Below are 22,946 nucleotides of genomic sequence, written 5' to 3' on the forward strand. Positions count from 1 at the left end.
TTAATATCATAGACAATAACTATTACTAAAAGTATGCATACGGAAGCATAAATGAACACTGGTATTCATAGTTAACTGTCAACGTTAATTAAGTCTCTCAGTTATTTAGAGAAAGGAATTTCAGGATATTCGCACATGTTAAAACCAACCTTGTATATAATTCAGTTATATTAGTAACTGGAAAAAAAAAGAAAGGAAAAAACACAACTTTTATGACTGGAGCTTTTAAAATAAAAGTAAGATTTTTCCCCCCCTTTTGGAATTTTACATCGCCTTTCCACATCGCCCCAATCCCTCTCAAAGATAAATATATTACTAAGAACCATACTTTGTACTTTTCAAACCAACAAAAGGTCTATTCAGACTTCTGTGATAGGTCACTGCAGATTTTTGCAATAATTCATCCCCAAGAAACCTATAGTTAAGCTTGTCTAGCACTGCCTGGCACCCTTCCAGAATACGTATGGTAGCTAAACTTAAATCTCTGAAAACTAGGAAATGTAAAGTCAAGGCAATGTCTCCCACATCACCCCCCACCTTAACTCTGCCCTCTTTGAGCAATGCCCTAACAACTGCTTGTGAGAGACCACAGGACTGTACCCTTTCTGAGCACGTTGAAGACAGAAGAGAGCATGAAGAACAACAGTGTGAGGAAAACTTAAACCTTTTCTTGACTAGGATATAATTTGAGTTTAGGTAGAGTTTTGCAAAAACAGGCAAGATAAGCCCGACCTACACTCAACCACGTCACCTACTTCAGACAAACCCCCTAAGACTTGCCAGATGTTCATTGTTGTCCTAAGGATTTAGTTTGCTTAAGTACCAGCTGACACTGTACATCCTTGTAACGTATGCCAAGAAAATACCAGAGCTGCAATGAGCACATAGAGGGTGTAGAGAAACATGTGCATGCCAACGTGGACGAGAAGTTCTGATGGGCAACAAAAATAAACAACAGCACATTAGAATGGGTTAACGCACACTTATATCCCCTCTATCTTTATGGCACACCAAGTAAAATGTCTGCCTCTAGGGATGAAAGAGGAAGCAGTTTTAGCAGCCCTGAAACTCTATAAGATTTTAAAAACATTCCTAAATTTTAAAATCAAGATGGCCATTGTGATCATAAGACTCTGATCTCCTGCATAAATCAAGCCATAAAATAGTGAGGGTAGGGGGATTCTTCTAGTTGCATCTGCACCTCTGCCCAGATGGCAATGTGAGCTCTGGCAACTTGCTACAACTAATGCCAAAATCAATACTGCCACATCTAGCATTGTGAGGATTACTGAGAGCACATAAAGAGGAATGATGGCTGAAAATTTTATTGGACAACACAGCACAAAAATGCAGAGAGTGTCAGATTTTGTTAGGTAAGGTTTGGCTTTGTCCCATTGCTTATTGCTAGTTCCAGGGGGCAGAGTTAAGGTTACGTGGAGGTGTGATGGAGGAAGGCATCAGTTTAGCTCTGTTTCATAGTTTTCAGAGGTTTACATTTAGCCCCTTACTCATTCTGGAAGGGCACAAGCAGCTCTAAGCATTAGCTCTGGGAGTTGTTAACTTTTCCATTCAGCTCAATGAGTGTTCTCATCCCTCCATACCCAATCTCAGAGCTTGCATGCCTGTGCTATGCACTGAGTACATCCATTTTAATCTCCCCACCCGAACATGCCTGCTCCCAGTGCCCAGCCCACGCCTAGTGCTTCCCAGCAGGAACTGACTGAGTTTCTCCCAGTAGATAACCAATTCACCTGGCTTGGACCCCTACACTTGTACTCGCCTCTTTGATGTCATTTTCTACTTGGCAGTTAGACCCTCCCATATCAGCCCAGCCATCCAAGTCACCATACTGGGATCATATCCTGGCCACATTACTGCCCTCAAACTTTCCTAGGATAGGACTTGGGAAGATTACATAGAGGGTATACCCGTGGTGTTGTGAGCTTTCCCAAAATTGCACACACCATTCAAAACAATTCCCTTGTAGCCCACACACCTAGCAATTGGTGGGTTGATGGGACTAATGTGCACATCACACAAAACTCTAGAGGAAAAGATTCCAACTTATGGTCCTTGGCCACCATGTGAATACATTATTCAGTAGGTCACTCGCAAAAGGAGTTCCTTAGGAAACAATAGCTCTCAGAGTTACACACTGTCTGTAATCAGGGGTCCTAAAGCCTTTATAATGTAATAATCTTTGAAATATTTTGAAACTGGTCCTTGAATATTGAATAGCCAAGCTCAGGGATGGTTCAGTAATATAAATTTTATGAAGGTCAGAGCCTTAGTATTTTCCTTGCCTGTATTAAAAAAAGTGAGAAAATGTTTCAGATTTTTATTAGCAGCTCATTGTATGGGGTTGCATCTCAAGAACCATTTGACCAAGTGACCCCAAACATTCCCCACAAACTCTACCTGAGGCCACATTTACACTATGGGTACTACCACGGCACAGCTGCACCACTGCAACTATGACAGGTTTCAGAGTAACAGCCGTGTTAGTCTGTATTCGCAAAAAGAAAAGGAGTACTCTGATGAAGTGAGCTGTAGCTCACGAAACCTTATACTCACATAAATTGGTTAGTCTCTAAGGTGCCACAAGTACTCCTTTTCTTCTCACAGCAACTATGCTGCTATATTGTCCATAACATAGACAATCCTGACCTCAACAGCAGGGTTGTTTTTTTTCCTGTCCTTGCAATTAATCTACCTCCCGCAGCAGCTAGGTCAACAGAAGAATTCTTCTGTAGATCTCACTATGTCTACACTGGGGATTAGGTCAGTTTAGCTACAGCCCTCCAGGGTGAGAATTTTTCACACCATTGAGTGACAAGGTTAGGTTGATCTAAATTTTAAGTGTACACCAGGCCTAAGCCTCTGTTACAACATGATAAGTTTCAAGATGATTGCCCCTATGGATGTGGGTTTTAGATCATTTTGAAAGTAAAAATCAGATCGTCATTGGGGGGCTATATCTCAATAACCCCCCACTTACCCCATCTCTGACTCTGATGAGGAACTGCAACTGCCAAAACAACCTAGGGATATAGATTTTAAAGTGCTTAAAAATATTGGCTCAAACAAAGTTCCGCCCTTGAAGCAAAACTTCCAAAACAGAGACCTCTGCAGCCTCAGTCTAACCTGAAGTAGAATGCAGGTGTAGAGTAGTAATTTGCACAGCAGACACAAATCTGCCAAGGGCAAGACTTGGATTCACAGGTCCTTGGATGGTACTTGGTTTCAATATCTACAAAACATTGCTCTGAGGCATCCACTGACTGACATCAGGAAAGCCTCTATATACTCTTGAAAAGAGAAAAGGAGTACTTGTGGCACCTTAGAGACTAACCAATTTATTTGAGCATGAGCTTTCGTGAGCTACAGCTCACTTCATCAGATGTTTACCGTGGAAACTGCAGCAGACTTTATATACACACAGAGAATATGAAACAATACCTCCTCCCACCCCACTGTCCTGCTGGTAATAGCTTATCTAAAGTCATCAACAGGTGGGCCATTTCCAGCACAAATCCAGGTTTTCTCACCCTCCACCCCCCACACAAATTCACTCTCCTGCTGGTGCTAGCCCATCCAAAGTGACAACTCTTTACATAATCAAGTAGGGCTATTTCCTGCATAGATCAAGGTTTTCTCACATCCCCCCCACCCCCATACGCACACAAACTCACTCTCCTGCTGGTAATAGCTCATCTAAACTGACCACTCTCCAAGTTTAAATCCAAGTTAAACCAGAACATCTGGGGGGGGGGGTAGGAAAAAACAAGAAGAAACAGGCTACCTTGCATAATGACTTAGCCACTCCCAGTCTCTATTTAAGCCTAAATTAATAGTATCCAATTTGCAAATGAATTCCAATTCAGCAGTTTCTCGCTGGAGTCTGGATTTGAAGTTTTTTTGTTTTAAGATAGCGACCTTCATGTCTGTGATTGCGTGACCAGAGAGATTGAAGTGTTCTCCGACTGGTTTATGAATGTTATAATTCTTGACATCTGATTTGTGTCCATTTATTCTTTTACGTAGAGACTGTCCAGTTTGACCAATGTACATGGCAGAGGGGCATTGCTGGCACATGATGGCATATATCACATTGGTGGATGTGCAGGTGAACGAGCCTCTGATAGCGTGGCTGATGTTATTAGGCCCTAATAACAAATTGGGCCTATTAATACTATTAATTTAGGCTTAAATAGAGACTGGGAGTGGCTAAGTCATTATGCAAGGTAGCCTGTTTCTTCTTGTTTTTTCCTACCCCCCCCCCCCAGATGTTCTGGTTTAACTTGGATTTAAACTTGGAGAGTGGTCAGTTTAGATGAGCTATTACCAGCAGGAGAGTGAGTTTGTGTGCGTATGGGGGTGGGGGGGATGTGAGAAAACCTTGATCTATGCAGGAAATAGCCCTACTTGATTATGTAAAGAGTTGTCACTTTGGATGGGCTAGCACCAGCAGGAGAGTGAATTTGTGTGGGGGGTGGAGGGTGAGAAAACCTGGATTTGTGCTGGAAATGGCCCACCTGTTGATGACTTTAGATAAGCTATTACCAGCAGGACAGTGGGGTGGGAGGAGGTATTGTTTCATATTCTCTGTGTGTATATAAAGTCTGCTGCAGTTTCCACGGTAAACATCTGATGAAGTGAGCTGTAGCTCACGAAAGCTCATGCTCAAATAAATTGGTTAGTCTCTAAGGTGCCACAAGTACTCCTTTTCTTTTTGCGAATACAGACTAACACGGCTGTTCCTCTGAAACCTGTCTATATACTCTTGCTGGCCACAGAGCAGCAGTCTCACAGTATATGCACAAGTCACTTTCTCTAGTGCAGACCCTAGGTGTTTAACAATTTATAGATGCAATTCAATCCCTTAAGAACAATATAAACAGTGTTTGCTGGGTGCCGGACGCTAGCCAAAATCAAACTTGTTCAGGCAATATCAGTTTGTATGTCTTTGGGAGGAGGAATAAATGTAGACCAAAAAAGGTACAAAAATGGAGGAAACAGCTCAGATAAAATGCTCAAATGACTCCAAATTTGCACTACCAACACTGCCTCAGCAATGCACAGCAATTTAATACAGTGTGAGCATACATGTGAATTTTAGAGCACTTAGAAAGCTCAAAACCTTAACAGCTGACATTTCAAATTAACTATTGTGTGACAAGGGCAGCCCCATAATTAAACATATTAAGTGGAAGACAGAACTACATCCTACATCTGGCTGGATGCATATGGATAATATGAGAACCAAACCAAGTCATCTGAGTTTTGAAAACAATTTTTTTTCCATTTTCATAAAACTTGATTTACTGATTTCATCCAGAAGCAGAAGTACCCAAAATGCTACTAGAAAGGCTATTTGATGTAAGTTTCTACTATAGTACTAATTGTGACCCTAAGAACTCCTAAATGCCAAGTGGCAAAAGGTTCACTGTTCTATAACAACTTCTACCATACCTAGCACATTGCTGTCATAATATTTATCTGTAAAGAATATTATGTGACATCTTCATAATTATTGTGTTCTGTATGTACAGATGATATTTAAGAACTTGTGTATATGTACTAAACATATGTTTTAAAACCTGAATCCCAGACAGAGCTAACAAACAGGTTTCTTCCAGACAAGAGATAAAATATGTACCTCTGTCAAATGTAAATTAATCATCATAAGACATCATAGAAGCCAATTTCCACATGACAACATGAGGATGTGAAATCAACATGAAGCCACCAGGCACTAGAGAAAACACTTTAGGGATTTTTACTGACTCTGGGGATGAAAACAATGACTTTGGGGGAATACAAGAGGAAGGCAAAAGGACATCTTTATCCATCACTGAGGGAGCAAAAAGGACAGGGCCTTTTACATCCAACAACAGTCGATCCCAGCCATGTGGGCTGGTGATGCTAGCACAGCAAATTCTCAAACTGTGGGTCAGGATCCCAATGTGCGTCATGAAGCCCGAGCTCCACCCCCACCTGGGGCAGCAGGGCTCGGGCTCCAGCCCTCCCCCTGGGCTCAGAGCTGTAGCTCACGAAAGCTCATGCTCAAATAAATTGGTTAGTCTCTAAGGTGCCACAAGTACTCCTTTTCTTTTTGAAAATAATTTTGCTGTCAGAAGGCGGTCACGGTGCAATGAAGTTTGAGAATCCCTGTACCAGCAGATTGCTTTAGGTAAGAAGCTACTTTAGACAAGGATTTTAGCCTCTTAAAGCTGAATCTAGACTCTAAGAAGCCTGTTGTACTTTTCGTTTTACATGTAACCATTTCTCTTTCCATTATCCTTAATCAGTATCTCTTAAATCTTTACCTTTAACAACACTCATGATTGTTTCACTATAAATATATCTCCATAGTGTAGTGTTATAAAGGACCCAAACCTGAGTTGCACCAATCAAGCTGTACGTACACTGTTTTCTTGGGAACAGCAGACCTGGTAATTACTGTGACTGTCCAGTGACAAAGGCTGAATATTACAGGAGGATGCTTTCAGATGCGCTTGGGGATTGGCATGCACTTATTGTTAACCTGCAATACAAAGTAAGGGCTGGCAAAGCTCTGAGGAGATTGTTTGGGTGGCTAAAGACTGGCAGTATCAGGGAACAGACATGCAGTTAAGCACCAGCAAATCTCTCCTTCATTGAGACAAGAGGGTGAACAAGGTGACTCAGAGTCCTGGGCACCCCAAGACAAAGCATTGCACTAGTCACCACGGAATCCGTTCTCACAGTACTGATTAACCACATGGGAAATTTCCAGCTTGATTCCTAAACTAACAACAATCAAACTTTGGGATGCTGATCTGAAATTAAACATGGAACTTTGTGAGATCTGCCCATTACCTGCCTATTTTTCCCTTGATATAAGTTAATGCATTAGTATTAAAGAGAACTATATGTATGTATCTAAAGGAGAATATTCAATCATCTTAAACATTACAGCAAGGAAATTCAAAGTTAATCACATTAAAGGAATTCAGGCCTTGAATAATTTTCAATAGGTTTTCATCTTATATAGTTTCTTTTTATATTAACTAGAATTAAAAAGAAAGAGCAAAAAAGTAAAATAAAATAAATAAATAAAAATAAAAAAATCTTGCCCCATAAAGTCCAAAGTTCCTCTGAACTACATTTTTTCATAAATCTGCACATACATGATAGACTCAAGTGTCTGAAGGAGCTTTTACAATCAAAAGCTGTCAAAACATAATTAAATATTTAACAAACAATAAATCACAGAAAGAATAGCCACCATGACTAAGAAAATTCACTTAAACCACGCCTATAACAGTTATTAAACCCTCAAATATAATGCTAATTATGAATACGTTGACCGACAATTGTCCTACAGTTAGGAGCGAGAGTATAGTCTTGCTCCCTTTCTTATGGCCTTGGTTGATTCTCTACTCCTCTATCCCTGGATTTTCTATTTTAGTTCCCACTTTAGTCAGCAGAACCGTCACATGACAATTTCCGGTAAAAGTAAATACATAAAACTCATAAGAAAGGAGCAAATATTCCTTGTTTACTTCCACTCAGTGCCAAGGAGGTAACTTTTCCTTAATCCATAGCCTTTGACTGTGGAAATACAAATAAAATCCACCATTAACAGATCCCATGGGAAGTCAGCTTGGGGGCAGAAACTCAGCCAGCAGGAACAGATACAAAAGCAACTGCAACATTCACTTTTGGAGACAGACAATGTGATTGTAACCCACACACCTTCTGGGTGTGGTGTTCTGTCCCATCTAGTGCCACTGAGACCACTTAAAGAAAAGGAGTACTTGTGGCACTTTAGAGACTAACCAATTTATTTGAGCATAAGCTTTCGTGAGCTACAGCTCACTTCATCGGACGCATAAAGTGGAATATACAGTGAGGATGTTTTTATACACACAGACCATGAAAAAATGGGTGTTTATCACTACAAACGGTTTTCTCTCCCCCCACCCCACTCTCCTGCTGGTAATAGCTTATCTAAAGTGATCACTCTCCTTACAATGTGTATGATAATCAAGGTGGGCCATTTCCAGCACAAATCCAGGGTTTAACAAGAACGTCTGAGGAACAGTGGGGGGAGGGGGGGAAGAGGAGGGGAGGAATAAACAAGGGGAAATAGGTTACTTTTTATAATGACTCAACCACTCCCAGTCTCTATTTAAGCCTAAATTAATTATATCAAATTTGCAAATTAATTCCAATTCAGCAGTCTCTCGTTGGAGTCTGTTTCTGAAGTTTTTCTGTTGTAATATCACAACTTTCATGTCTGTAATCGCGTGACCAGAGAGATTGAAGTGTTCTCCGACTGGTTTATGAATGTTATAATTCTTGACATCTGATTTGTCTCCATTTATTCTTTTATGTAGAGACTATCCAGTTTGACCAATGTACATGGCAAAGGGGCATTGGTGGCACATGATGGCATATATCACATTGGTGGATGTGCAGGTGAACGAGCCTCTGATAGTGTGGCTGATGTTATTACGCCCTGTGATGGCGTCCCCTGAATAGATATATAGGCACAGTTGGCAACGGGCTTTGTTGCAAGGATAGGTTCCTGGGTTAGTGGTTCTGTTGTGTGGTGTGTGGCTGCTGGTGAGTATTTGCTTCAGGTTGGGGGGCTGTCTGTAGGCAAGGACTGGCCTGTCTCCCAAGATTTGTGAGAGTGATGGGTTGTCCTTCAGGATAGGTTGTAGATCCTTGATAACGTGTTGCAGGGGTTTTAGTTGGGGGTTGAAGATGACGGCTAGTGGCATTCTGTTATTTTCTTTGTTAGGCCTGTCCTGTAGTAGGTGACTTCTGGGTACTCTTCTGGCTCTGTCAATCTGTTTCTTCACTTCTGCAGGTGTGTATCATAGTTGTGAGAATGCTTGATAGAGACCTTGTAGGTGTTTGTCTCTGTCTGAGGGGTTGGAGCAAATGCAGTTGTATCGCAGAGCTTGGCTGTAGCGACTTGGATTGTGTGGTGTGGTCAGGGTGAAAGCTGGAGGCATATAGGTAGGAATAGCGGTCAGTAGGTTTCCGGTATAGGGTGGTGTTTATGTGACCATTGCTTATTAGCACTGTAGTGTCCAGGAAGTGGATCTCTTGTGTGGACTGGTCCAGGCTGAGGTTGATGGTGGGATGGAAATTGTTGAAATCATGGTGGAATTCCTCAAGAGCTTCTTTTCCATGGGTCCAGATGATGAAGATGTCATCAATATAGCGCAAGTAGAGTAGGGGCGTCAGGGGACAAGAGCTGAGGAAGCGTTGTTCTAAGTCAGCCATAAAAATGTTGGCATACTGTGGGGCCATGTGAGTACCCATAGCAGTGCCGCTGATTTGAAGGTATACATTGTCCCCAAATGTGAAATAGTTATGGGTGAGGACAAAGTCACAAAGTTCAGCCACCAGGTTAGCCGTGACATTATCGGGGATAGTGTTCTTGACGGCTTGTTGTCCATCTTTGTGTGGAATGTTGGTGTAGAGGGCTTCTACATCCCTAGTGGCCAGGATGGTGTTTTCAGGAAGATCACCGATGGATTGTAGTTTCCTCAGGAAGTCAGTGGTGTCTCGAAGGTAGCTGGGAGTGCTGGTAGCGTAGGGCCTGAGGAGGGAGACTACATAGCCAGACAATCCTGCTGTCAGGGTGCCAATGCCTGAGATGATAGGGCGCGCAGGATTTCCAGATTTATGGATCGTGGGTAGTAGATCGTGAGTAGTAGATAGAATATCCCAGGTCGGGGTTCCAGGGGTGTGTCTGTGCGGATTTGTTCTTGTGCTTTTTCAGGGAAGTTTTTGAGCAAATGCTGTAGTTTCTTTTGGTAACATTCCACACAAAGATGGACTTTCACCCACTTTTAAGTTATATGTTTAATAGCCAAATCATTCTCTCTCCTTTTCATGTTATCCCAAGCTTCAAGTAGCTGATGTTTACACATGCTTGCAGGCATATAACGTGAGATACTGTACGTTTGTTAGTTTGCTCTTCAACTATCATTACCACAGGGGAAATATCAAGGGGGAGGGGAGTTCCCCAGAAGTCCTTCTACCTGGTCAAAGAATTACTATTTTCTGGCAAAAAACCATGTTACTGAAAAATTTCCAGCCAGTTCTAGTAAACCCTCTTTTACATGGCTTAAAGAATTTCACACACCATCAACAAACAGTGAAAATGCCTATCCATCAAGTGCTGCCAAATACGCAAAGTTAAACACAAAATCAGAAAAAAAAATGCCTAGTCTCTTCCTGCTCTAGTAACCTCATGGGCTACTTGTAACAATAGTTGGTACAAAATCTGCAAATAGAAATGTGAATTTCAGGTGTATGGTGTCCCTCCATTTTTGTTGCAAATAGTAAGTTTAGTGTAAAAAAGAAGAATCTATAAAAGCAAAAGAAAAACACAAATGGCTGAAAGAGTTTAAGTAATTAGAAAATGTAAACAAAGATTTTCTAAATAAAAGAATAGACAAACAAGGTAAGCTACATAAGGTAATATCCTTTTGAGCCACATGCCCGGAAAGGGTTAAACAACCTGCAGGATAAATGACTCACATTCAACCCTTAAAGACATATGGGGAAATAATGTTTGTGTTCTTGTATATACATATATATGGGTAGTGATCAACAATGTAATCAACAGTCCCTGTCTATGCTGAATTCTGTTAATTCAGAGATCAAAAGAACATCCTAGCATTTAAATGAATTGCAAACATGGGATATCACTGTATTAATCTCTCTTTGAAATGTAAAGCAAATCATCTGTGAATGGTGGAGAAACAGGCAATTGTCTTATGTTAATTCGTATAGCTAAGTACCGGTAATGGACCTACTTCAAAGTTGCCCTAATTACCTATTGTTCCCCAGGTACTCCAACTTGTCAAAGAAGGCTTGAAATTTTATACAAGATCCTTTGGCCCCAATCCTTATCATCTCAGATGTGCTTGAGGCTTCATACATGGGAAGCTTAAGCCATAAGGATTAAGATCCCTGTCCTACACTGGAACACCCCAGAATAAAATTGACTACAACCTATGGACTAAATTCTAAAAGAACTCTTTGCAACTACAAAGCTTGCCATCTCTGCTATGAATCGGAACCTCAAGAATTGAACTCATGTCTGTATGTATATTGATCTTTTAACCTATAGTTTTCTTTTTTGATAAATTTTAATTTAGTTATTAAGAATTGGCTTTAAGCATGTATTTGGATCTGGGAGGCAATGTGTCTGATCCGTTGGGACTGGTAGAACTTTTTTGTATGATGAAATAAGATGTTCCTGAATCTTCATCACGTCTGACTTGGGTAACTAGGTGGAGGCCTGAGTCTGGGTTACTTCAAGGGAAGTGTGTTTTAGACTTCTGAGTAACCAGTAAGATATAACAGAAGCTGTTTACTGCTGGCTTGGTATATCTAAGTACTGAAATTTCCACCAGCTTTGGGGTAGTCTGCCCCATTCTTTGCAGTACACCATAACTCAGTGACCTCGGCTGGCTCCCCCGGGCATCCAGTCACATCTTTATTGGACCAACTTCTGTTGGTCAAAGGTGCAAGCTTTTGAGATTCACAGCCCTTCTTCAGCTCTGGGGAAGGTAACCGGAGTATCTGAGCGAAACAAAAGTTGGGACAGATTATGACAACTATGAGTGTAGAGTCAGAATTGTTTTTTGGTTTTCCCCCTGTATTGAATCAAGTTCTCCTAGGGTATCTGGGTGGTCCTTTCCATAATGCAATTTAGTTCTCTGTTGGAGTGACGTTGTTTAGTGAAGGTGGTTTAAAGTGTGACACAAGTAGATTACATCTTGGCAAGAGCCACTCAAATACCCAGGAAGGGAGTGGGAGAACCCACTAACTGCATACCGCTAGTTGTCACCTACCAACCCACACTGGAACCCATATGGGGTATCATCTAACAATTACAGTCCATACTGAATCTGAAATAAATCTTTCCTGAACCCCCTCATCTGGGCTTAAAACACCACCACCCCCCACCCCACCCCATCACCAGAGACCAGGACACACTAACTCTGATTGGCACTGAACCTTGCTAGAACAATAGAAAAATTGCAGACATATCTTCGCAGCTAATATGATCAATATCACCAGGACACACTTCAAGATTCATGGGTCCTATACATGCCTATAACAACATATGGTGTACTTCATTCACTGCATCAAATGTTCCAGCAACAACTATGTGGATGAAGCCAGTCAATCACTATTCTCTCAGATGAACTCTAACAGAAAAATGATAAGACAAATTACCATGTGGGCAAATACTTTTCACAAAGCAATCACTCCATATTTGATCTCCGAGTCCCAATCATCAAAGGAAACCTGTTCAACACCTTCAAAAGGCAAGCCTTGGGACTTAAATTCATAACTCTGCTAGACACTAAAAACCATGGACTTAGAAACACTGCCATTATGTCTCATTACAACAGTTTTTAACACACCCCACCTCCTATTAACCCTTAGTTACCCACTTCATTTTAAGTCGTCTCCTACAGTATGTGTGAACACTTATGGTTAATAAATCCCAATTTATATTTAGCTCAGACACTCTGATTACCTTCTACAGACCTGAAAAAGAGCATGATGAAGCTTGAAAGCTTTTAACTTCCACCACCAGAAGTTGGTCCAATAAAAGATATTACCTCATCTACCTGGTCTCTCTCATAACCTGGGATCTATGACTACACTGAAGAAAAAAACCAGATCTCAGTTACAGTACATTAACTCATATTTAAATGAGCGCGCCATCTGTTTAAGCAACAACGTTATCTGCCAAAGGACCATCAATAGAAAAAGCCCAAAATAATTCTGCCTGCGTTTAATGAACACGCAAAAGAATCTGAAATTGCTTTTAACAATGAATCCTTACTGGTTAGCAGTGCCTATTAAAGTTCTGTTGACTTAAATGATTTTCATGCTTTAGTTGGCAAAAGTGAATTAATTAAAAGTTGTATTCATTTTAACCTACAAGACATCTCTCCTCTTTACGGTAATTTCTACTAAACAATAATTATTAAAATGTTTTACTCTGGCCATACCCACTAGTGCTGAAGTTGAGTCTGTCATCATTTTCATTACACCAGCCTAATTTCAAAGATTATAACTCAGCTCTAAAATTTCCCTCTAGATTGTGACTGCTAATAATAAGCAATAGCCTAGGAACAACCTTTTTTTACATTCATTTTTTTTTAATAAATTCACATGAAAAACTCTTTGGCCACACAAAGATAATAAGAATGCAACAAAAATTACAGACTGCCTTTTTATAACTCAAACCCCTCCACTTTTAAAAATGAAATGTTACAGCCTGTTCTTTCATGCACACAGTGCAAATTAAATAATTAATCTGTTGGAAAAACTAGACAGTAAAATGTCATATCTAGACAATATCCATTTAACACTCATGTCTCCAGCTGTGTTATTCTAAAACAGAAACCTGTGGTAACAAAACAGTTATGTTGTTACAATCTATTATGTAAATTTGTATTTAGACACTTTTTGCCCTTTGGAAAAAAACAGAAATCTAGAACAGTAAGTCAGTAATATGCCAGGCATCACAGATCCACCAAATACTGTAGTACAGAGTCATCTTTTACTTTAGACGCAACAAAATACACTGAAGATGAAACTATTCCTAGCTCTTAGAGACTTCCCCTTCCCTCTGACTTTATGGCTAGAAGGGTAATCCACTGGAGAATGGAGCCCATCCATGGAGTATAAGTATGTCTCATTTCTTTACTATTTGAAGTGTTACTTTCAAAGTCTTTTTGGAATATTTTACTTCCTTTGCAGTACCAAATACTGCCAAAAAAGAAAAAAGTTACCTGAGCTCCTATCCAATTTAGCTTGGCTAAAAGTAGGGCCATACGATGTATTTTGCCAAAGTAGATAAAAATATCTTAATTTGATCTCAAATTCACATTTAAAAATTGTGGTTTTAAAACAGAGGCTGAATTAATAATTGAAAAAGAAATACACACACACTGTGTAGCAGGCATCTCAGATGGAATATTGTATATAATTTACCTTCCTCTATGAAAGTTAAATCTTTAGACTCATCAAGTTAAGGTGTCCCTATAATGTTTTTCCCTAAAAATACACATGCATATATATAAAAGGGTAAACTATACCATTTGGGCTTTTGTAGCTCTTGGTTAAAAAACTGAATCTGTGTGTGTGAACTGCAACAATTAATAGTTAAATTCACCTTCATTCCTTTAAGAGGAATATTGAGTGTAATATTTTAATGATGCAGTAAAATAGTAATATTGTATATTGTAGTTTGATTGTCTGCATTACACAAAATAATTCCAAAATCTTTAGCTTTGAGTCAAAACAAATCTTTGTAACAATTTACTTTTGACATTAATAGATTTTTATTATTTTTAAACTTCCCTTGACCCAAACACTTATGCTTGGTCCATCACAAACCTTTCTTTTTGAATAAAAATGCTTGAGAGAATAGTTTTCCGCTCTGTATTGTCATTTTTTAATGTAACAAAATCCTCAACTAATATCGATACTTGTTCATTGTTGGATACAGTACTGAAACTGCTCTCATACATTTAATTAGTGACTATTTTTTCCTGCTACTTTTTTCCCTATTCCCTTCCTCATTCTCCTCAACTTTAATGCTGTCTTCAACACTCTACCACAAAGATAAAACTGAACTGTGCAGGAGGCAGAGCCTTCTTCGGGGCCAGTTGAAGATTGTGGAACACATTCCCACAAGAAATAAGGATCACCACAAACTTCAATACCTTGCACTCCAAGTGCAAGGCACACTTCTTTGACCTCTCTAAGACTTCTCTAATACACACAGAGCAGTGTGTACATTAAAAAACAGTACCAAAAAGCAAAACACTATGTAGCACACAATCCATGCATGACAGCTATCAGTTACATCATTTAATGCACTATTGGAAGGTACTCAAATATTACGATGATAGAACCTATACAGAATTACATCCAAGGGCTTGTCTACAGAAACATTTAATTTGCAGCAAGGCGACATGTGAATCTACCCCTCACTACCCTGCAGCAAATTAGCTCTCCATGTGGATCCTGCCGACGTGCATTAACAATCAGTTAATGCACTTTGATCTAGTCCTGTTTCAAAGCAGATTAAGTATTTAATCCTGTGTTTTGACAGTTGGCATGGTAAGATGCTTTAAAAATTAGTTTTATTGAACCATGCAACTGTTATCTTTGAATGTAAGTAGAAAATTTATGCCAATGCAGTTCAAATTTGTTAAAAGCTCACACTACTATAATATGAGGAGAGAGTCAATTATTCAAAACAATTCCTCATTTGAGCTATATAACCTGAAAAAAAATAATTAAGAACTAAAAGTCAATACACTGGACTATAAACTAGCTACCACACAGTATGCACCAACACAATACCACAAATTCTAAAACTGGAAAAATATTCGTGTAAGATACCACAGCATTTGCTCTTTTTTAGATTTACATAACAGTATTAATATAGTAGTGCACTTGTATAACATGAAATGATTTCCTGTTCAGTTTGTAATTTACACTTCAAGTATTACATTTGTTAGAAAATAGCATATCAACAGTTCATCCATCTTATTAGAATGTTAATTTACATTCATCTTTATCTGGACCTCAAATCACTGAGCAGTAGATGACTTGCTGGACAGCAGGTGACTTAGTGCATAAAACTTTTTAATCTGAATTGTTTTAATTTGAATTGTGTTAAGGAGTTTTTCTTTCCCCTCCAAATCATAGTTTTCCCAAATCAAAATCTTGCAGCCAAAACAGATCTTGAACTGCTGTGTTTGACTCTAATAGCTACACTAACATTTAAGGTAATTCTATGTTTATACTGAAACAATGACAATTATTTTTTGCATGTGTGACCCTGCAAACTTTCAACACTAAGGTAGAAGAAAATACTTTCAAAACACTAAGTTTCTGATCCAGCATGTGGTATAGTTCCACTGACTTCAGTGAGACCACTTTTACATGCTTACACTGGCACACCTACTTCAGTGTTTCACTGGATCAGGGCCTAACTCACAGGCACATTAAATTATAAGGAGCAGTCCTGGACTGGCAGGGTAAAAGATTAGATAATTTTTCATACCGCAGTTTCTTCTCTGAAATAAAATGATCAAAAGGGTTGCAAAACTGTTGTGGGTTAAATAAAAAAATCCCTGTAAAATCATTTACAATAAAAATATTTTCAGTATTTGATCTCAGATAAGTTTGCCCTTTTCTATTCCTCTGTCTGGAAATGGTACTGCAGATATAATATAGGGATAGTTCAAATGTTTAATATTTACCTTTCTATATCCCATTGTCTATTGCATAACCTCTTGTGTATTTTTAATCTGTCCCCATCTCTTCCCAAGAAACCTTTATTTGAGCTTCTTTTTTTTTTAATTCCTTTTCCTTCATCCTCATTGTGTTCTTTAAATTCTTGCTCCTCTCCTTTTTCCTCATCCTCTGTCTTTATCCTACAGTATCTGTTTTGTTTTACTCTTCTCCTTCTCTTCACTGAAACGAGTCGTGAGTTAAATAAAACAAGATATAGAATTGGGACTGCTCCTCTTCCCTGGGATGTCTGGTTACCCTAAACTAAAGCAGAGCTGGTAGACTGCTGATCAAGACACATAGGAGAATGGTAAAAATAGGAAGATGAAAGGTCCCCCAGACACCTTGCCAATTTCCTTCCCAGTACCCAAAACCAGAGGATCTAATGAAAACCACAGCATACTGGGAATAATACCTCAACTATAAGGTAGGAAAGGTGGTGCAGTGCCTTAAATACTGATGGGGGTAGGGGCATGTAAGAAAGCCAACCTGCTTCTCAAACACAAACCACTCATTGGCCAATGGGTGGCAGGAAGTGCTCAAGAAAGCTCTCCCATTTCCCAGGCAAGATCTCTGCATGTGCTCTAGGATGGGAAGGGAAGGAATAAATGGAAGGTAAAGGCACCAGTACACGTGAGTGTGCTCCCAACTCCATTCCTTAGGACTCCAGAGATTGGCCATGTACTTGCCATTCAGACACCCACTTCCACAGAGAGAGGACATTTGACTGGGGCAGCGGGGAGGGGGATTTTGTGAACTGTAGCCAATTTGCAATCAAATGAGCCCAAAGGTGGAAAAATGAATTATGAGAGAGGTAAACTCAGAAAAATGTGTCCTATTGCCAACTTTATTATAGGTGGGGCTGGTAGCACCACCTATTAAGGTTACCCAATTCCTCCCATTACAAGTCCCTTTTCAGTTGCAAAATTTGCCAAAGTTTAATCATTTGAACTGAAATTTAACACATCAGCTGTCTGCCTCAGGCTGTGTGTGTGTGTGTGTGTGTGTGTGTGTGTGTGTGTGTGTGTGTGTGTGTGTGTGTGTGTGTGTGTGTGTATATAACATCCCCTGAGGCAGACAGCTGATGTGTAAAAATTATATATTTTTAAATTTCAGCCATTTCCAAGAAAGAGGCTAGGGAAATAAACATGCTTTTTCGCACGCTTAAATATATATATATACACACACACACACACACACACACACACACTAATTTTGCGTGCCCACTTAGAGATTCCTGGGCCGTGATTTTGCAGAATACTTAGCATTCTAAAAAACTTTATACGTCTAAAACACAGCTCCCATTGACTTCACTTCCAATTATGAGTGTTCTGTGCCATTGCAAATCAGATCCCAGCGTCTCAAGTCAAGCACCCCAAAAATGAGGAACACACAACAATTAGGGACCATCTGTGAAGTTTGATTTAAAAGACCAAGTTAGCATCACAAAGGAACTCTGTGACAGAAACAGGAATAGAATCTATTTCTCTAAGGCAGCATTAACTGTCTTAGCAAAGTTTCAGAGAAGCAGCCACGTTAGTCTGTATTCGCAAAAAGAAAAGGAGTACTTGTGGCACCTTAGAGAGTAACAAATTTGAGCATGAAGTGAGCTGTAGCTCACGAAAGCTTATGCTCAAATAAATTTGTTAGTCTCCAAGGTGCCACAAGTACTCCTTTTCTTTTTGTCTTAGCAAAGAGATCAGTTGTGTTAATACAACAGAACCTCCCTTCTCTTCCTGCAATGTCCTACCTCTTTTCACTACACAACTGCCAATTTCTACAACAAAAGAGGCAGAACCCCAATGGACAATGGCCTCCTTCACTACAAAGCCCTCGTTCATCTCCAAAGCAGGTCCATCCTGTGAAGCAAATGAAGCATGGGTCTAAGCAGAAAAAAAATAATCTGTAATTAAAGATTGTGTAATACATATATACAAGGGAGAGAAATCAAAGATGCATGGGTAACCATAATTTTAGCATTTCCTTACTTTGAGCATTTAACTTTGTAATCTTAATTATGTTTTTTAACATAAGCTTTGGTGTAACACACACACACACAGCAATTTTTTTTCATCTGCTGAATAATATTTTACAAGAGAATAAGGGAAAATCTACAGAAAACCAAAATTGATATGGTGATGTTGTATAAAAGGGAAGGTGACCATCTACACTAATGTGGTCACAAGTTTTATAAAATTGCGATAAATCTTCTAAAAAGAACGCCTTCTGAGGTATCATTGAAAAGGTTATGATCTGCTGTATGTTATTATCTCATTACAATGAATGTATTGACACTGTGCATGGAGTTATGAAACGTTGCTGTATGTTTGAGTCACAAACACATTGTGGTCTGAGAAACGCCCACAGGTTAGCTCTTTAGAAAAAACAGAGGAGCTGAAAATAAGGATGTCTTTAAGTCATCCCCGAAAACACCTCAGATGACAACAGGTAGGCAAAAGTGCAAGCTAAAATATGCAATTCGTATGAAGGGCTGGTCAACAAGCACGTACGGCGCTGGAACTGTGTGCCGCGGCACTTATGCAATGGACTGCCTAACCCCATGACACAGCTGTTTTTTTCAGGAAAGGGGGCAAAGATATAAAAGGTGGGAACAAAAGGCCCCTGACCACCTCTTTCCTACCACATCTCTAAACTGATGAACTCTGAAAAAGGAAATTTTGAACAACGCACTGAGGTCCCCAGAACCATTCTGGGAAACCAGATAGACTTATAGAAACAAGCAGATATAACATCCCTTCTAGCATTTTGGATTTATAAACTCAAATTCATCTGTAACGTACTTTACCAGCTTTAACCTCTGAAATAACTCAGCTCTTTTCTTAGCCCTGGTCTACACTACACTACACTACAGGTCAAATTTAGCTGCGTTAGGTCAATTTTATAATGTATGCGTCTACATAAGCAACCCCTTTAGGTCGACGGAACGGGCTCTTAAAGTTGACTTCTGTATTCCTCCCCAGCGAGGGGAGTAGAGCTAAAATCGACCTTGCTGGGTCGAATTTGGGGTAGTGCAAATCGACATTATTGACCTCCGAGGACTATCCGAGAGTGCCCCAATGTGACCACTCTGGACAGCACTTTCAACTCCAATGCACTAGCCAGATACACAGTAAAAGCTCCGGGAACTTTTGAATTTCATTTCCTGTTTGGTCAGCGTGGCGAGCTCAGCAGCATAGGTGACCATGCAGTCCCCCCAGAATCGCAAACGAGCTCCAGTATGGAGTGAACAGGAGACACTGGATCTGATTGCTGTGTGGGGAGAAGAATCTGTGCAGGCCGAACTCCGATCAAAGAGAGGAAATGCTTATATATATATACACACCAAAATGGCACAGGGCATGATGGACAGAGTCTATAACATGGACACACAGCAGTGCCGCGTGAAAGTCAAGGAGCTCAGGCAAGCCTACCAAAATACAAAGGAGGCAAATGGTCACTCTGGGTCAGAGCCCCATACTTGCCGCTTCTATGATCAGCTGCATGGCATTCTAGAGACCCTACCACTACCCCACCACTGTCCGCAACACCTGCAACGGGTGTGGGGGGAGGGGAGGGGAGGGAATTCTCACGCAACATAGTGGAGGATTTTGTGGATGTGTCGGGGCGGAATGCGCAGCAGGCAAGCAGTGAATTCATTCTCCCTGGCACCCTGGAGCCAAATACGCTCCTATCAAGGTTCCTCCCCCACTCTGAACTCTAGGGTACAGATGGGGGGACCTGCATGAAAAACCTCCTAAGCTTATCTTTACCAGCTTAGGTCAAAACTTCCCCAAGGTACAAAATATTCCACCCTTTCTCCTTGGATTGGCCGCTACCACCACCAAACAAATACTGGTTACTGGGGAAGAGCTATTTGGACGCGTCTTTCCCCCCCAAAATACTTCCCAAAACCTTGCACCCCACTTTCTAGACAAGGTTTGGTAAAAAGCCTCACCAATTTGCCTAGGTGACTACAGACCCAGACCTTTGGATCTTAAGAACAATGAACAATCCTCCCAACACTTGCACCCCACCTTTTCTGGGAAATGTTGGATAAAAAGCCTCACCAATTTGCATAGGTGACCACAGACCCAAACCCTTGGATCTGAGAACAATGAAAAAGCATTCAGTTTTCTTACAAGAAGACTTTTAATAGAAATAGAAGTAAATAGAAATAAAGAAATCCCCCCTGTAAAATCAGGATGGTAGATACCTTACAGGGTAATTAGATTCAAAACAGAGAATCCCTCTAGGCAAAACCTTAAGTTACAAAAAAGATACAGACAGAAATAGTTATTCTATTCAGCACAATTCTTTTCTCAGCCATTTAAAGAAATCATAATCTAACACATACCTAGCTAGATTACTTACTAAAAGTTCTAAGACTCCATTCCTGGTCTATCCCCGGCAGAAACCAGCATATAGACAGACACACAGACCCTTTGTTTCTCTCCCTCCTCCCAGCTTTTGAAAGTATCTTGTCTCCTCATTGGTCATTTTGGTCAGGTGCCAGTGAGGTTACCTTTAGCTTCTTAACCCTTTACAGGTGAGAGGATTTTTTTCTCTGGCCAGGAGGGATTTCAAAGGGGTTTACCCTTCCCTTTATATTTATGACAGCTCCCAAGTCGGGATCCCCAACCCTGAAGGTGGAGAAGGCACCTCTGGTGAGTGCACATTTGTAACTACAGTACAGGGTTTAAAAGCAATAGAGTTTAATGTTTGATATGCCCTGAAGAATTGGGATGCATTCGCGGCCAGTACAGCCACTGGAAAAATCTGTTAATGTGTCTGGGATGGAGCGGGAATCCTCCAGGGACATCTCCATGAAGCTCTCCTGGAGATACTCTGAAAGCCTTTGCAGAAGGTTCCTGGGGAGAGCTGCCTTATTTCGTCCTCCATAGTAGGACACTTTACCACGCCAAGCCAGTAGCAAGTAGTCTGGAATCATTGCAGTACAAAGCATGGCAGCAAATGGTCCTGGGTTTTGGTCACATTCAAGCAACATTCGGTCTTTATCTTTCTGTATTAGCCTCAGGAGAGTGATATCATTCATGGTCACCTGGTTGAAACAGGGGAATTTTTGTATGGGAACAGTAAAAGGACCCTGTTCATGCTGAGCTGTTTGCACTTGGCTAAAAGGGATCATCCCATAGCTATGCAACGGGGGGAGGGGTGAACAGATCATCCCAAATAGCCACGCGGAGGGGTCAGAGGTGTGTGCAGCACATCCACCCAAAAACGGAAGCCCCTCCTTTCAAATAGCAAGCCCAACTGGCATTGCTTCTATGGGAAAGGAGAACACTGCAGTTTGAAAACATTCCCACATGTTATGAAGGCGTTAGAAGCCAAACCCGTGTACTCTTTGGGTTACCATGGCTGCCTAGAAACCAAATTCTGTTGCCCAGCCATGTGTGATGTGTCACCATACCTGCAGGCGCTCAATATAAAAGGCAAACTGAGACCTTGTACCGTACTAAAGCACATGTGCTGTCTGTTTTGAATTACTTGATTCACTGTGAAAGTCTCCCTTTTGTTCTCAGAAATGTATAGTCTTAAATTTTACTCTCCCTTTTTATCCTGCTGCATGTGCAAAAGCTTTGATGCGCCTCCTATTATCTCCGTCCCTGAGGTTATCGCAGATTAGAAGGCGAAAAAAACCACACTCTCAGTAACATGTTTTCTGAGCTCATGCAGTCGTCCTGCATTGATAGGGCACAGCTGAATGCATGGAGGCATTCAGTGGCAGAGTCCAGAAAAGCACTAAGTGAGCGTGATGAGAAGAGGCAGGATGCAATGATGTGGCTAATGGGAGAGCAAACCGACATGCTCAGGCATCTGGTGGAGCTGCAAAAAAGCCAACAAGAGCCCAGACCACCGCTGCACCCACTGTACAAATGCCTGCCCTCCTCCCCAAGTTTCGTATCTTCCTCACCCAGATGCCCAAGAACGCGGGGGAGGAGAGGGCTCCGGGCACCCAGCCACTCCACTCCAGAGGATGGCTCAAGCAACAGAAGGCTGTCATTCAAACAGTTTTGATTTGTAGCGTGGCTACAATAAGCAATGTGCCCTTGTCCTTCCCTCCTCCCCCACCCCACCCGGGCTACCTTATCAATTATTTCCGTGGTTTTTTTTTTTTTAATTAATAAAGAAAGAATGCATGGTTTCAAAATAGTGACTTTATTTCCTTTGCCAGGTGTGATAAAGGGGGGAGGGTGGTTAGCTTACAGGGAATAAAAATCAACAAAGTGGGCAGGTTTGCATCAAGGAGAAACACACACAACTGTCACACCGTAGCCAGTCCAGTCATGAAACTCATTTTCAAAGCCTCTCCGATGTGCAGCGCATCTAGCTGTGCTCTTCTAATCACCCTGGTGTCTAGCTGTTCAAAATTGGCAGCCAGGCGATTTGCCTCAACGTTCCACCCCACTATAAACATCTCCCTCTTACTCTTACAGATATTATGGAGCACACAGCAAGCAGTAAGAACAATGGGAATATTGGTTGCGCTGAGGTCTAACCTAGTCTAAAAGCTCGCTGGCGCGGTTTGCTAACATCCAAAGGCACATTCTACCACCATTCTGCACTTGATCAGC

The 22,946-nt window shown here is 40.7% G+C and overlaps 1 protein-coding gene across 7 annotated transcripts in view; it reads right to left on the reverse strand.

The window, feature by feature from the left end:
- The window catches only part of TBC1D22A (TBC1 domain family member 22A), a 454,341-nt gene that overhangs the window by 335,413 nt on the left and 95,982 nt on the right, over nucleotides 1–22,946 (reverse strand). The gene's annotated exons all lie outside the window — the stretch shown is intronic.

This window comes from Caretta caretta, chromosome 1 (genome assembly GCF_965140235.1).
Source record: "Caretta caretta isolate rCarCar2 chromosome 1, rCarCar1.hap1, whole genome shotgun sequence".
In the NCBI taxonomy this organism is placed as follows: Eukaryota; Metazoa; Chordata; order Testudines; family Cheloniidae; genus Caretta; species Caretta caretta.